General features: G+C 38.2%; 1 protein-coding gene across 12 annotated transcripts in view; it reads right to left on the reverse strand.

The window, feature by feature from the left end:
- Positions 1–16333, reverse strand: part of mef2cb (myocyte enhancer factor 2cb) — an 85574-nt gene extending 69241 nt beyond the window's left edge. For 3 of the 12 annotated variants that reach the window (XM_044109805.1, XM_044109812.1, XM_044109768.1), the window contains exons 1-2: positions 16027–16332; positions 7124–7244 (exon numbers count right to left, since the gene is read on the reverse strand). The gene's annotated coding sequence lies outside the window, so the exon portion shown is untranslated. Of the gene's footprint in view, positions 1–3920; positions 4807–7123; positions 7245–16026 lie in introns of those variants that run through there. The other 9 variants (XM_044109799.1, XM_044109749.1, XM_044109832.1 and 6 more) reach the window with 6 other exon arrangements.
- Positions 16334–17208: the final 875 nt, after the last annotated feature.

Genomic DNA, 17208 nt, shown 5'->3' on the forward strand with positions numbered 1-17208 from the left:
AGAAGGCAGGACGTCCTGTTCATCTAGATCGGGGTGCTATGAGGATGACATCACGAAGGCATCGCTCTTTCACGAAGTGCACCTGAGCGGAGGCCGAAGGTTTTGTTGCTCAACTCCTAACTAACCTCAAACGCGTCTGTTTGTGTCTGTTTTCATCAGCATCAGTCTTCTCAGTCTACCTTATCAGCCCCTCGCATTGACACTGTTTTCCAGACTGCTCCATCATCCCAGACATCAAATCATTTTCTCTTCAGTGTGAGAAGAAAGGGGAGAAAGAAAAAACAACAAGCTTTTTGATTTGAATATACACCAACAACAACCTCGCAAAACTAAGACAAAAAAAAGGCACAAGCATTCTGATGCATGAACACGCAGAGACAAGACGCAAAGTCGAACACGCGCTTGCGCAGACACCCATATACACATACAGACAGACAAACACACAAAACACAGAACAGCAAACACAAAGCACAGCACAGCCAGAAGTCTGCTTTATGCAGAAATATTCTAAAGTGTGTTTTACAATACAATTAAACATCAAAGGCTGATATATTCCTCTGTGATCTTTAACACCCCAGCGAACACACCCATACACCCCCACTACCCCCACCCCATCCATCCACTTACAACATACAGAGAAAGTTGCTGAATGTCACTGCTAATTACTAGATAGAGACAGAAGAATGTTTTGAATCATTATGCGAAAACCAGGACATATTCAAATGTATGCATTCAACACATCCAAGAAGTGAATTGTTTATTTAGATTACTGACACTTCTTTAAGTTCTTTTTGTGTGGAGTGATTTTAGGCTCCTATGAAGAAACGACGACTAGGTTTGTGTAAGGCAAAGATCCATGTGGAGAGATTTTGAATATTCTCAAAATTAGAGACAAGGAGAGGAGAGTGTGTTGAAAACTAACAAATGAACACATGCTGAAGTTCAGCCGTTTCCGAGCACTTAGAAAACAATACAAAAACAAATGGAAACTGCAGAAGAACCGTGTCCTGAGCATATGAAGAGAAAAAAAAACACACATATATGGTTGTAAGAACTTTCACTTGCTAACAAACAAAAATTAAAGACTTTCAATAGCGATTTAATTCAAGATACACACATATATATATATATATATATATATATATATATATATATATATATATATATAGATATATATATATATATACAAAGAAAGAGGGAGAGAGAGGGAAATGTGCACAGAAGAGACAATTCTCAGTTGTTTCAGGTATTTTTCTCATGATCTAGAGTAAATATAATTCTCCACAATTGACTCTCATATTACCTTTTCATTTGAGCCAAAGGGCATGAAGTCCAATTACAGTTTCTCAATATCTCCCTCTAGATCTTGCCAGCCGGCAATCTGCAAATGAATGTTTAACTGTGCAAACTGTGCAAACTCCTTCCAAAATATTTGAAACCATTAGTGAAAAAAAACAAAAAAAACAACAACTTTGAAGCACAGCAAAAAGGGCGCTATTAAACTATTTGCTTCAACATAAATACATTTGATGTTTTCATTAAGAATGTTTTCACAGATCTGGTTTTCCATGATGAGGGAATCTTGAACTGAGCCTATTGTGCTATATTGAATGTCTGCTCAGAGCAGCATACATAGTGTGACCGCTTCTAAAAATGGCTAACATGCTATAGCATTCACAAGTTAACTTTCTAATTATATTTCACTTTTCATAGGTAGCAAATTAAACTAATGAAGATCTGTCTGGTCACTGCAGATTTTGCCAAAGATTTTTTTTTTTTTAAACACATGGCAAAACCTTTCAAAAGCTGGAAATACAAAGTGTCCCTTCCCATCACTTAACTAAAGCTCCGCTGAGCCCCTGGTGTACAGCAAAGTGCCCTAACAATCGGCTCAATGCCCCAGCCAATCAGAGGGACACGTGACCTTCTAATCCCTCTCTGTGAGAAGGGTAAGAGTGTATTGTCACTGTTGGTTTTGTGAATCGGCATTCAAAATCCCAAATGATTTGTCAGGAGGTGGAAGGACTTAAGCTAAACAGGAGAAGCAACTGCAGCGCGGGCCAGATAGTGTGGGTGTCGATGCGTCCTCTGATGCAAAAAAGGCGAGCGCATGTGTGTCTGTGTGTGTAAGGGAAGGACAGAGAGGGAACCTGGTTTCGTCTTTGCACTCGCGCGTGCTTGTTCGCAGCAGACGTCTGCGTGCGTGGGTGTGTGTGTGTGTGTGTGTGTGTGAAGGGTCTCTGAGATTACAGAGCTTGGATGACAGGAGTCCTCTGTGTGTAATCGTAGGTCCACATGCGAGTGCTCACCTTCCTCTGAGCGGATTAACCTAACGCTTAATCCCAAGAGAGCAACAGGCCAGAGAGGCCACACAGAAAAGCTTCATTGACAATGGTCAGGGGAGGGAAGGCCACGTGTGAGATCTTTGTGACTAAAGCGTGTATATTTTTGATAAAATTGCAATTCACTAAAAAAGATGACAAACTTTGGTGGGACAAAATAAAAAAATGAGCAATTTAAGCTGACCTTTTAAAACAATATGTCTCTTATATGCAGGATACTTTAAACAGAGAGTTAGTGCCTCTTCTGTTTTTGAATTCACGGCAAGAAACAACTGTGCACTGACTGAAGGTATGTAGTGCGCATTAGACAGAACCAATAAGCCGCTCCGACATGCTGCAAAATTTGTCAACGTAGGGTATTTCCTTTCAGGGGTGTTGTTTTACATTTCTACAAGTTTGCCAGTCAGAAAAGAAAATTCTAAACTTCTGTAAAATATTTTTTTTTTTGAAAAATCTTTTTTTTTACTTTTAAGTATTTAGTAAATTATATTGAGCACAAAATTGCAGGTAAAATTCCCATCGTATTTCCTCACAACGTTAAAATATAATAACATTTTTCAACTTTTCTCACAGTCTTAGATTTAAACTTTGCATAGCATTTTTTTGTATGGCACCCGTACACTTCTAAGATGAAACAAACAGTGCAGGGGGTTTAATTCAACTCTGAGGTGGCAACCTGTGAAAGTTGGCACAAGTTAATTATATTGTCCTTATTAATCCTCTCACTGCAACAGGTTCAGTTGTGTCACAGGAGACTCAACTGTGCTCACTTTGTAAATATATCACACTCCTTGTAGTGGTTACAGTAAGTCAGTCTCAATCACAAAGTCACAGAAAATGAATTGTTAGCTCAGCCTGAACATCAGTAACACTCTCCAAAAGGACTCATTTACAAAACGGTTCTGTGTGGCTCTGCATAAATTAACACCCAAGTAAGTCTATCAAACTGTGTCCTGCTGAAATACAAAAATCCTTTTGTTGTAATAAAATTATTTAAGGAGAGTTTCTAGCTATATCATATTTGCACTTTAATCCATGAATTGTGGCGTGGCATGCTTACATATGTATAAAAAGATAGAAATATGCACAACACGCTGAAAATGTCAAGCCTACTTGCCAATTTTTCCACTTGGTCTAAAAGTTTAATATTTTGTGACTTTATATATATATATATATTCCATCTATACCTATAGAATCTGCTATATATATTATACAATTGTGTATAATATTTTTAGGAGCGCGCTTCATTTCACTTTATGTGGCTTTGTGTATGTGGACTCTACAAAGCTGCACAAGGTCACCACAACAGTAACATTAACAATGACATGAAACTCATTTGGCCTCTTTCTAATAGACCATAACCAGCTATTTGATGTCACCTTGTAATGATAGTACAGAGTTGACGCCGGCGGAGGTCACAACAAATCGATACGCGCAGTTAATGCACTTTGTTGACGAGCTGCGCGCGTCAAAATAGAGCCGCTAACTTTCCCCTTAGAAATAAAGATCTCTATAATGTAAATGACGCTGCAATTTTTGGGTGAGTGAGTGCCAAGTGTTAACGCGGCGGGTACTTACTTTTGTTTGGTATGAAATCTTCTTCGGGGTGAAGAGAAAGAAACAACAAGCGGGTCCGCCGGTTGTTTGGCCCGGCTGTTTGACAGGAAGAGTGAAGCCGCTGTCTGATGGGGGGGAAGGAGTTCGCTGAGACGCACTTAAAATCCAGGAGCGCAACTTAGCAGAAGACGGCGCCGGGTAAGAAAAAAAAGTAACGTACAGTACGTGGTAGGAGTCTGTATAATATCAAACCAAACTACTCTCTCTCTCTCTTTCTCTCTCTCTCTCTCGTTCGCTCGCTCTCTCTCTCTCTCTCCCACTCTTACTCTGTGCCCTGTGTGTGCGTCTCCCCCCACCCTCTCTGTGATCGGACAGTATCTTCTCTGGAGGCGGTGAGGACGCTTCGCCTGTTCCCTCCAAGAGGTGCCGGTGAGAGGAGCGGGACTCGGTGTTAGAGGTGGAGGGAGGTGCCAGTGAAGTGCGGGATGTCTGGGAGCCTGACACTGGTGTTGAGAGCGCTGTTTCTGTCTTTCCCTCAAATCCAGACCGAATGTTTGCCTGAAACCTTTCTACTCTCCCACCCTGTGCGAGAAGCAATAATCATTTCCCCCCTTCTCCTTTTTTTGACTCCTGAAAAGGGGGCGGTCTCACATTTCCCCACTCTACTTTAATGAACGAGGCATGGTTTCTTAATGCTTTATTATCACGGCAGTCCCGATAGAGTGGACACACAATTAACTGCTCCGAGAGGACCACTAAAGGAAGATGATGGGCTGATGTCTAGTTTAACTAATGAACCAACAGAGAGTGCGTCTGCAGTCTATTTTTAAAAAGCCGCCGAAGTTGTAGTGCTCATTGTGGGAAACTTAGTTTTTTTTTACCCCTTTCATCGGAAATCAACCATAATTTGCTAAACAGCGAAAAAAAAAAAAGGTTTCTGGACTTTTATGTGCCTATTAAATTAAAGGAACACTGTAAAAGTGTGTTTTTAATGATATTAGCCGTTATTTAAAATTAAACCAAACATTACTTTGTAAATCCAGAAATATTCATTAATAAAATCAATACATCCATCTGAAGCAAGTAATTAGTTTTTATGATAAATCCGTCCTACATGTTTTAATTGTATGCAGACGTCCGTTTAGCCAAATTGTCATTTATTATGCACTGTAAAAAATAAGTTTCGGAGGGCATTAAACCTTACCAATGAAAATTACCAGAAACTTTAATCAAGTGTGTTTGTTTATAAATGCAATGTTCAATAATGGTTTAGATAGACTCTGTGTTGCAACAAAATTTTAATTGGGTATCCAGCTAGTTTAATTTTGAAGTCAATATTGTAGTCAAACCAACCTCAACCTGGAAATAGTTGCTGCCTGTCTTATCCATCGGTTTTCAATAAAACACGTACATCTCTTTTCTTAAGAACAGATTTTATAAGCTTATAGCATTTCAATAATACCATGTGTTTTTACTAGTTAGGCAACAGTTATAATTCTGAACAAACAAGATGAATATATTTCTGAGCATGTACATTTCAAAAATTGAAGTTTGACAACTTTATTGGCAAACTTGTATAACCTGAGCCCTAAAATGCTGATGAAAATCTGCCCAAAGACAACAACTGATTTTGTTAGTGCAGGGAAAATAAACATCTCTTTCTAAGCTGATCCAAGGACTTCAGAAGTAAAGTAAAGTAATGAACTGAATGATTTGCTGTTTAACACACAAGTCTGAAAATTCAAGTCCTTTGGTATGTCTTACAGAAAATGATTCTCTTTGGATATAGAAAGAGTGTCTGCATTCTCAGCTTTTCTTTCCATCTATACAAGCCCTAGCTATTTCATGCAGATAAGCCCTCACAGCAGACAGTAAGTAAGCATTGCAGAAAATACCAACTCTTTATCCAACCAGCCAAATGATTTCCAAACATCCACTCTATTAGTGTCAATTAGAACAGTAAGTTCGCCACTTGAGATAAGACAGACAGTGCAGTGGCTTTGTGCAGAAGTATGTCTCCCATAGAATTAGTTAAATACCTAGATTTATTATAATAGTTTTATTATTCTCATTCAGTGGTGGTTGTACGTGAGAGGAAACAATAATAGATTTTTGCCATATTTTTGGGTAAGAATGTCAATTTTTGTTTGTTGCCACATATAGGCTTCACAAATCCAAACTGCATTTTAAAAAAAATTAGCATACATCATGACACAATACAGATAAAGTTTCTGGTGGTGTTTGACAAGAACATGCATTGTGCTGTGTTTTTCACACATGTCCTGATTTTAGATTTTCATAATGCCAAAAACAAACACTGTTTGTCCTGTATAGAATTATTCAGTGTAGTGTTATCCAGTCTAGGTGTAGATGTTGAACTAGATCCACGGCAGTCCAGACTGAGTTTGAGTTTAGCCTTCATCATTGTTTGTCAACTGCAGTCTTCAGCAATAATATATCACAAGGCGTATTCTGTGAACAAAAAAGGGGGTTGCCCACCTCCTAACAACTGGAGATGACCATAAGCAGACTTCAATTTTTTATTCTGCCCCCCCACCACACACACACACACACACGGTAGCCATGTTTATATTATGAATGTCCACTATATTTATGGTGGCTGGATCAGTGTGTAATGTCTCCTATAAAACATATCTGTGATACCCTGGTTTCACTTGAGTTTAGTATTGTATTTTGCTGTATCAATTCATACTCTGAAATCTACACCAAACAGTTAAGTCCTTCCCCATGAGCCTAATGCACAAAATGTGAATCCCTCTTTGCCTTTCTGTGAAGTATAAGCTGCAATCTTGCCACCTAGTTAGTCAAGTTTGGAAATGTGGGTAACAAGGGTTAATAAATAAATCAAGCTGGCTAATCTGTTTGACGGATGGACATTACAGCATGTAACTGAAGCCGCTGGTGTCTGATAACTCTGCGTGCCACCTTCACATCACATGACGCTTTAATTTTTAATAGCATTTCCTCTGGACCCTGGTCCTCTATGATAATCAATAAGGAGTAGTCTGTTAGACACCCTGAGTTCATAATGTGAACATGTCAGATATCAATAGCAAGTTGAAACAATGAGTGCACAGTTTTCACAACCTCTGCAGACACTTTTTCTCCCCCTTCAGACCTCTGTTTCGACTGCGCGGAGACACGATAAGGGATACATCAACATGCATAGGTGTTTTTTTTTTTTGTTTTCTTTTTGGTTATACCACATTCAGCGTTCCTTCGTCTTCTGTCTTGCGTCCCTCTTGCTCTCTACACCGTCTGCCAGCAGCTCATTGGAGAGGTCCTTTCTGCACTGCAATGCTTGAGGTTGTCATTTAACGGCACCTGGAAAGAGAAACAAAGTGCAGAGACATGACGAGAGGAAGCATGAACCTTCCAGTGAATCTGTGAATGTACTTTAAAATATTTTTTTCTTGAAACATGTATGTGTGTGTGTGTATGTATAATGACCACATGCAGGCGTCTGAATAAATTGGAGGCTATGGATTGAATACATTTGAATGGTGTAAAATCATTAAAACAATGTGATCGTTTGCTCATGCATATTCATATAGGCGCGCATAACTGTAAAACTACAATGAAGGCATACATCCAGCTTTATCAGTGCTCTTACTCTTAATCCAAAGCATATTTAAAATTCAAGAACACTGTAGATCCATGACCAAATCAAAATCTTATTGTATTGTGTATTTCAATGTGTATTACTTTTGCTACTGAGCTGAGATATCTGTAAAACCTGTGACATATATGTGGGTACAAACAGTTGTGGATTAAAGCGATAGTTCAATTTAATTTTTTAAGTGAGATTGTGTTAAATAGTGATAAGCACTTAAAATCAATCCTGCAGTCAATAATTCTCTTGACATCTTCACATAGCACACGTCAAGATTAGTTAGAAGTTACCTAACCTGCCCAAAAGGAGCCAAAACCAATTAAATATTTATTGTCTAGAATCAAGTCTAATCTCAAACATGTCATTGTGGTTTATGCAAATGCTTCTTTTTCTGAAAAAATGTACCAGTTGTCACATTTGATTTGCATTGAGCAGTTATTTACAGATAAGCCAATGATTATTCACATTAGAAATGGAGGTTGAAGGCATTCCACCACCATTGATTTCCTTTGTGAAACATATACTAAAAGGGGACATTCAAAACATTTCTGATGAATGTGAGTCTGATACAAAAGTAAAGCAGTGCAGGATCAAGATGAAATAGCAGATTAACTCAGAGATATTTTATTGATTTTTATACTATGTTGCCTTTCAGTCAAGTAGTTACTCTCAGAGGTTTGGGGGGAAACTTTATTTGTTCCATTGCTAGTAACTGTTTCACAAAGAAGGATCAATGATAGCATATAGCCTCCCGGCTCCATTTCTCATGTCAGTAAGCAATTCAAACATGACAATAGTTTACAAGTTAATGAGATAGCATTTGCATAAATCTCCTTGATGTCTTTAAGATTGAAGCTGGTTCAAGAGCTGTTTTAAGAAGTTAGCACCTCTCTAACTCTGTGTTGGCTTTTGCCTCATTGTCCGTATGATCAGGATTCATATGAATTAGAGAGGTATCTACTCCAGGTGAGATATTAACTCCTTATAATTTGTTAACAAAACCTTGCCTAAAAAGTTCTAAATTATCTCTTTGAATTTTGTATACTATGTCAAACTATTTTAATAGTTTTTTTGTTTTTTTTTTCCACCTGAAACTTTCTTGGCCCAGATCATCCTTCCCTCCTACTCCTATAAGGCTGCGCTTAACATACAGAGGAGGGAGTGTGAGAGTGTGTTCAAGTGTGGGTTTGACAGTCGCATCAAAGCCCGATGGGGGAAAATAAAATTTGTTTTACAGTTTGCCAACACAATTATGCAATTACAATATGTCACAGCATGTACACGCACTCCTCAGGCCATCAGCTAAATGTAGTTTACTGTGAGGTTTGGCATGTAAAGAGAACAGGGGAAACTGCAACTGGATGTTAAGTCAAACACATAAGTGCGGTTTGCTGATATGGATCTTGCTTGGATTGTTTCTTAAGCCTCTCCTGGCAGTCACTTTACAGCCTGTGTCACACACAGATGCTCTGACACACACACGCAAACAGACGCGGAGTGGTTCATCTAAAAATGCGTGCTTTTGGTAACAGAGAAACAGGGAGAGAGGGAGGAGAGAGGGAAAGGAATGCCTCTCTTCAAGCAAAAGATAAACACAAACACATTTCCAGGGCAAACAGGAACAGCCCGGGCTCAGTGCAATCTGTTGTCGATCACGCTCACGTGAAAATACAATCTGCCTGTCACAGTAGATGATGTTGTCAAGCACTCTGCCTCGCCGCTCCTGAGAATTAGCCGGCTATTACAGAGTCTCTGGGAGACGAGCGGAGTATTTGTTGTTTGTCGGATATGTCTGAGGATGCTCCCAGCTTTACTTGGTATTTACAGGTTTCAGTCGCTGTTTTCGGCGCTCGTTTCCCTAATGAATTTTGGAGACGTTTGGTGTTTTGACAGTAGATTGATGCTACATGATGTGACGACCAAAGCCTTCACGGTGGGGACAAAAAGACCTGCAGGCCATTTTAACTCACAGACTCAACTGAGGAGCTATAGATTTCCCCTTTTGCACATGGGTTTGAATATTGTTGCATGCTTTCTTTCTTACTTTTAGAAGATGTCTGAGGGGCCCGAGGAGAGATAATATTTTTAGTCAAGTGTCTGCATATTATTCAGTGTAAAAGCATGTGTAAAGCAAATTTTATTCCTAAAATTTTATTCTTGAGCTTTATGAAAATGTATCATTTTTGGTCTAATATTTTCAATTTAATTATGTAGTTCTTGATTTTGTGCAAGGATGAAACACTTTTTAATTGAATTGTCTTTTATCCATCCTGTTAAATTTAGCATACATATTCAGGACATGCTCAACCCAAACATCTGGAGAGATATCCCCACTTTAGGAGTCGCGTCACACTTTTAAGAGGAGAGAGAATTCCTTTTCTCTGCTTTTTCTAATTTTCTTAGCTTGCAAAGCCTTGTATTTAATATGATTTCAAGCTCCTTATTAATAAGATTGATAAGAAAACTCAGAGGGTAACATCACCAGTAATTATGCTGCTAGACATTCTACCACTGTAAATTATAATTAGAGGAGAAAAGGTGATAAAAATGTATTTTGATTCCCTCAAGTCATGGAAGCACACTTTGCTAATATTAAATGAATGAAACAACAACATTTGTGATTTCTTTTTTCTTCCTATTAAAAAAATAGCTAAAGAGATATTTTTCTATCAATGTGGTATTTATATCTAAATAACTTATGAATTTAATGTTCTACATAAATAAAAAAAAACAAAAAAAAAACAAAGAAGCAATACAGCTATCTCGTATTTGTTAATTTGTTTTTTTTTTCTTTTTAACCACAAGATAATTTACCTAACCAAATGTGCATCATTAAAGTAAGTAATTTTTTTGTAAACAATTAAACATAATTGTTACCATGACTCCAGGACACATAACAATAACTGATTGTATGACAAGGCATGTCATATTTTCACAGCATGATAACCTTGAGCAAAAAACACCATCATTTTTAATACTGTCACAAACAAAAATGCATAACATACATTCTTGATAAAAAAAAAAAAATATACTTTATTAAAAATATTGAAGCTGGTTTTAGTTACAGTCCTGAGGTGATAATTTCATAGAATATTGCACAGTTTTGCCTTTCTGCTCTTTATACAGTAACATTGGGGAATAAATTAGCTAATTGTAGGTGGTTATTTAGTTGTGCTCTCTGTTCCTGTAGCCAACCTGAAGAGAGCTGCATTACATGTTGCACGTCTGCTACCAGGTGCGGTTTTTAAACAGTAACATAATATCATAATAAGCTCCATGACTGTCCATGATTTAAATATTTTCAAAATTTGTAAATTGTTTTCATGTAAGGAATGGAAAAGTGTAGAAGTTGCCTTCATTCAGCCAGCTGACCATCAGTGCACAACAACAAGAGAAAAAGAGGGAGGCTCCGCAGGACTTAAAGCTCCTTAAGGTCTGGGAAACCTCTGGATATTCTTTCAGTTTCTCTGACTTTTCATTAAAAGGACCTAACTAAATGAACGGCAGGTCAAAAAATCTTAATGGCATCAAAACCTTAACTATCTTAAATGCTTACTTTCCAAACAGACGCAAACAGCTGCATTACTCCGAGATGAATATATATTGCAACTTTAGCTTAAAAACAACTCATTTAGAGAATTTAAGTGTTTCTTACTTAGATTATGCAAAAAAGAAACCCTAAAACAACTCCCCCTAAAAGTTTTTTTTTTTTCTAGTTTGATATTTGTCATCAGAACCATAGACAGTCACGCCAAACGTCATAAAACCAAACGACGACAGATCATGTAAAGAGTTCAAGTATAAACTTGAACACAATAACAACAAGGTCAGGAGGACTTCTGAACTGCAATGGCCACAAGGTAGGCTCTCTCCACGCTGTGTCACATGGGATTTGCATGTGTTGTATTTAACAAACAGTGTTCTGTCTGTACACCTTTTCTGCATTATGGATGAATCACAAGCTCGACAACAAGCTCTGCTTTTGTTGCGCCCGGGGCTCCAGTTACAACATCAGAACAGCTCTTTGGTCCTGTGACCATGCAGACAGCCTCAGATGAAGCTCTGCCGGGTAAACTGTTGTTTTTTTGTTTGTTTGTTGTTTTTTTTTACACCATCATATGAATGCATGTTTGTACATTCACACATCAAAACATCATTCTTACTTGACTCAAATAGTAGGAAATTTTCCTCTTAACTTTTATGATTTCGATATAATAAACACTTAACATCTGGATATTTTGAAGAAAACAAACAAAACACAAAAAAAGGTTGGAATTTATATTTCAGTAAACACCTGCAGAGTGACTACATATCGATCCGGTTTGTAATCACAGCTCTTTAATTTCATATATAGCATTAATGTGCCCACTGTGTGACAGGTGCCATCGGTGAACCATCTGCTTCAGATTAAATTCACACTCACACTGCAGTTAAGTGTGCAGCCTGTAGGGGAGGTCTGCTCCTTTCTCAAACAGAATGAAATGTCTCAGTTTAGTGTTAACTTGGAGGTATCCCTCATGCAAAAGTAAATCAGTAACTTAAACCATGCATTAACAGCTTTTTAGCAAAGCAATTTAGTAGAATTATCATCTCTAAAAACAAGTCATTTTAAATAGAGATTAAATACTTGTTGAAATTATCCTTCATACTGCATTCTAATTATTTTCATTTTAATTTACTTGAATTTTTTTTTCATTCTAATCCCTGACACTGTTGTTTCTCTAACCTCTCTTTCTGTTTCTAAATCTTCTGTCATGCTTTCAGTCTGTATATATCAAGGGCTAAGCACTCTTTTTGTCTCCTCTAGATTGCTTTGAGAGAGAGAGAGAAAAAAACTTACTTTCTGTTAATGATTTTTCCTCTGCTTTGAATGGTTGGGAAATAATTCGGTATGAGCCGCTCCGGAGCAGGCACAGTTATTTCATTGTTCTTGCTGCCCTTTCTCTAATTGTGCTTAGCAAGGGGAGATGCTGGCATTCCTTTTGTTTCTTTGGTCTCAGTTCAAGGAGTGCCCACTAGTATTTCCTGAAGTTGTGTAAAAAACTGCACATGTCAAAGTGTAGGGAGTGCAGAAATGGGAGCGAGATTATATTTGCACAGACAGATGATGAGTTAAGATGCAGAATTATCCTATTGAAGTTTGTTTCAAAGTCCGATTTTCGCACACACACACCCACACACACACTAGTCACTGAGGATGTTCATTGTCCCTCACTCTTGTTCATATTGTGCTTTGAGACTTTATCAATAATTTAGTTCCTTACCTATTGACAAATGGCCAAGAAACATTGGTTTCCATTGCATTCTTTACAAAGTACAGCGTTTGGCAGTGAGAATTTAGGGTTATTTATTGTATGGGTTTGCCTTTATGGATTGGATATGCTCTCACTCTGACTGCATATGGTTGAAATAATTTGGGACAGTGGGAGTTTCAGAGTGCCTAGTTTCTGACGTTGGTCAGTCATAATGTAACACGTAAATGCCATGATCTAAGTTTACCCGACTGAACATTTGCATTTCAAAACTGTTTGTTGAAATGGTTCAAACTAACCCTGTCTATGTTTCAGTTTAACTGGTAAGAACAAAAATATCCCATCACTTTGTTGCACCCTTTTGTTTTAATTGAGGTTGGGGAATACGGGGCAGTCTGTTTTTTGATCAACACAACTACAAATGTGAATGTATGGGATATGTATTCTTTATGAGGAGTAAAGTGCTCTTGAGAGCCCCCTGCTAGCATGGAGGGCACAAACTCAATTGTATCTTTGGCTAGCTCAGGACAAGAGCACTGTAACTGCAGATTTACCCTGCATCCATCTCAGCTTTTTCGGTTGGAGTGATGTGATCTTTGAAGATTGACTCTGCATTTGCTTCTGTGTCCATCAAAAACAGGATGGGTTCTGACTTTGACGGTTGGTTATGCTGAGGCGATGCGCACAAAGCTGCCATGCAGACGCAGTGTAAAGGCTCTCATTGACTGTAGTGGGTGCACATTTACTGCAGAGTCTGTTCCGTGGCAGAGCGGAAACGCAGGCAGTGTAAATCTGGGGTTAGACTCTTGTTGCTAAAACTGGAGAACTGGCAGTTTGGTGATATTATTTCCTAGTAACTATTAAATGTAGTTTTAACCACACTGAAAACTGCTCTCTTGCGCTCTTTTTTTTAAGAGTTTTCAGTACATGCCTATGTTATGTTGTAATAAAATATAAAATATAAAATATTCAAATCTGACTCAGTTTAGAGAATCAAAGAATCAAGTTCTAGCCACATTAAACTAGTAATTAGGTAGAAGTTGTGCACTGAGTAACATTTTTTCAATGGACTAAAGTACTCAGAAATCTGCCTGGCAAAGTAAGCAGTAAGACTCTCTAGCGAGAACTTTCCCATTTGTAAAAATTGATACAGGTAACATTCATAGCGCTACAGTTAAACTTACAAAATCTGATTTATCACTGTGAAAACCTTTCCAAAAATGTGTCCTGCAAACTAGAACACAGGCATGAAAAGGAGACAACTTGTTTAAGTACTCATTTTTCAAGATTCATGGGCAATCTTTCCTTTCTCTGCGCCACAGAAAGGTTTCTAGTTTTCACTGTTTCAAAATCCTTTACTCACAATGACTTGGCATATGTTCTTCCTGCAGCTGTTGACCTCTGCCAATTCTATGGACAATTAAAGATCATTTGGTGTGGATACGCAATTTCTCCCACACTTCTAACAAGCATCAGATAACATCTCGCAGAGAAGAAAAGGGAGCGCAGAGGAATAAATGTGTCTAAATGAGGAATCCCCAGCTCATGTGTGCGATTGTGGGGCCTATAGCGGCCACGGGCTCCGGCTTGTGCTACATGGTGGAGCTTGGCAGACGAGCGGCACCGTCTAAAGCTCTTTGTGCCTTCAGGATCACCCTCGACTCATTCTTATTCATACATGATCAGAGGGGAAGCAGGCAATTGAGATTAGCCGCAGATCAAAAGAGCCGCCTAGCTCCAGCGCTTGTGTTTTGTAGATTCAGGCGGCCCCAGCACACAAGCAATGTATCGCGGCAGCGGAGCATCATACTGTTTTCTGGCCTCAGCCCCGCTCAGAGGGGCTAGAAGGAAAAGGAGTTACCATACAGGGGGACATAACGCTGCTGGAAATCTCCCAGAGTTAAATAACAAAGGGAAGAGCAAATAAAAAAGGCATAATGTGAGCAAAATTACTCACTGTTTCTGTAAGCCGTCAAAGCATCACAACACCATGCTTTCCATACCACTGCTATCAAAACTGCTCCCATATGTGCAGTAGGTCATGGTACAGCTGTAATTTGTTTAAAATTGAATGACTGACTGAATTCAATGAAATGCACTTTTTCCAATGGCAAAAACATTGCAACCACAAAACATCTGGATTAACTTCATCTATAACAAAATCAACTGAAACAGCAAGTTAAACAACTGCTTAAACATTCACTTTGTTGCAATCAAATTAGTGTGAGTAAAAAGTAGATATAACATCAAATTTCTTTAGGAATTTAACTGAGTTACATTTGGTGAGCATACCAACTAATAATAATTGGATACACACATTATATCACTCGTCCGCTACCAATAAAAATAAATTGGCACCCTGCTCAAGTTTCTACCTTGCTACATCAACAACTAAAAACAAGAATTAAACCAGTTGCAGAGCTTGAAAGCAAGCTGACAGGATGAGATGACTTTCAAAGGCAAAAAGGCAACAGTGTGAGAGCATTCAGTACCCTACAGAGAAAGAAAACAACACGTTTCCTCAACTCTGGTGACCATCAAAGCCGGGGAATTCAGAGCCGGTAAAGCTAATATGTGAGGGCTAAGCAGTTCCCGTAAACTGGGTCAAAGTTTCTAAGGTTCTAAATTTTTGGGAATTGGTGGTTCTCCATGAGGAAAGCAAATGAGAAAATGATATACTGCGAGTTCTACTTGTATGAGTTGGCAAAAATGATTTGGTTTTGTGTAATAAGGAGAATGAAACAGTTTTAAACCTAACAAAACTCTAAGTGAATTAATGTTTTTGTTCCTCTCACTAACCTTTCAAAGTCTTATGCCAAATATATAATTTGGCACAAAAAAAAAAAAGAAAAAGATCGGAGACTTCTGTTTTGTGTGGTCATTTGCAAAACAAACTACGTATATGAAAGTAGCCTAAAGTTCATAAGTGAAACTTCCTCCAAATTATTGTTTCCACCTTAGTTGAAACCAACTGTTTTTCTTCTCTGTCAGTCTGGTGAGACAAAATCTACTTTAGTTTTGGAATAAAATACCAGAAAAACATCTAAAGAAATTTTAGGACTTTTTGAACCGAGTTGAACCAATATCAAAATCACAGCTTAATCCGTTACACATGTTTTGAACCGGTCTGCCATGTATGTCCTAACATCCTGGAGGGTACAAGGTTTTTCCACTGACAGAATGACATTCAGACAAGATGGGGGGGAGAAGGGAAAGAATAGATTGTTCTGTGAAAACTCACCCGTGCCTTTTCTCTGCTTCCCCAGGAAGTTACACCCTGCAGCACCAGCTGAGGCCCAAATGTTTAAAAAAAATAGAGAAAACCTCTTTAAAATTTTAAACAACAAAAAAGATTGCAAAAAAATAAAAAATTACAGAAAAAAAAAAAAAAGAGAAAAATTTGTTTAAGTTTGATGTCCTGCATGAATTAAAGCCAGACCAGCTGGCTTTGAAAAGAAACCCCTTTTTGGGTTGTGTGTTTGCCCCGATCTCTGCCTGGACTGAAATTAGGTCTGCTTCTTTCTGACCACCCTGTGCCACTGTCCCAGCTAAGTGCACCTGCCCCTATCAGTCTTGCATAAATTTAGCCTTCCGTCGGATCAGTGTCACTTGTCGGCACTGGCATATGTGCCCTCCCAAGAATCCTGCAACCTTCACACTGGCAAAAAAAGACTACCTTTGTCCCTTCACATGCGAAAACTCATGCCTTCATGTGTGACTGTGTAAACAAAGCTCTTAGTTTTAAAGATAAGTATGCATCCTTCAAGTATCTTACAAAAATCTCTTCATCCTGTGAGCAAGCATTCTACATAGATTGTCTACTATAATAAGTAAAATAACTTGTCTGAATACGAGTACATATTATAGTAAACATTTTATTTGTGTCAAATATGATGATCTAGGATGTTCCCGCTCCAGAACAGGATAAAAATAAATGCATTTGGATGTGACAAATAATCCTGCCCCTTTCTTAACCGGAGTCAGTGTACTCTATGTGAATCATAAATAAATTAACCACTGGAAGAAATTACTGAGCATTGATAACATCTTGACAAATATCAAAATACCAGGTGCACTGGTATACACCTATAATTTAGTAATTATAAGCTCATTTATCTGAGTATATCCATGACTAAAATCCACCCACACTCCTGCTTTTTCTAAGCACCATAATGCTCAGAAAATGTTGTTTTGTCATTACTGCCAGATAAAAATCGTGTTTCCTCCCAAAGAAAAACTTTGGTTTCACTAAGCTGCTGGCATAGTGACTTTAAGCCATTTTTCCATCCTAATGACACATTCAGTACAGTGCAAGAATCGGCAGGCTTAAATCACAACGTCTTCTGTGCACATTTGTGTTAGCTAAAATTGTTGTGGGGGTGGCACAGAGGTAATTGTAATTTTATCAAATAATTTCCAGTCA

Source organism: Gambusia affinis, linkage group LG03 (genome assembly GCF_019740435.1).
Source record: "Gambusia affinis linkage group LG03, SWU_Gaff_1.0, whole genome shotgun sequence".
Taxonomy (NCBI): Eukaryota; Metazoa; Chordata; class Actinopteri; order Cyprinodontiformes; family Poeciliidae; genus Gambusia; species Gambusia affinis.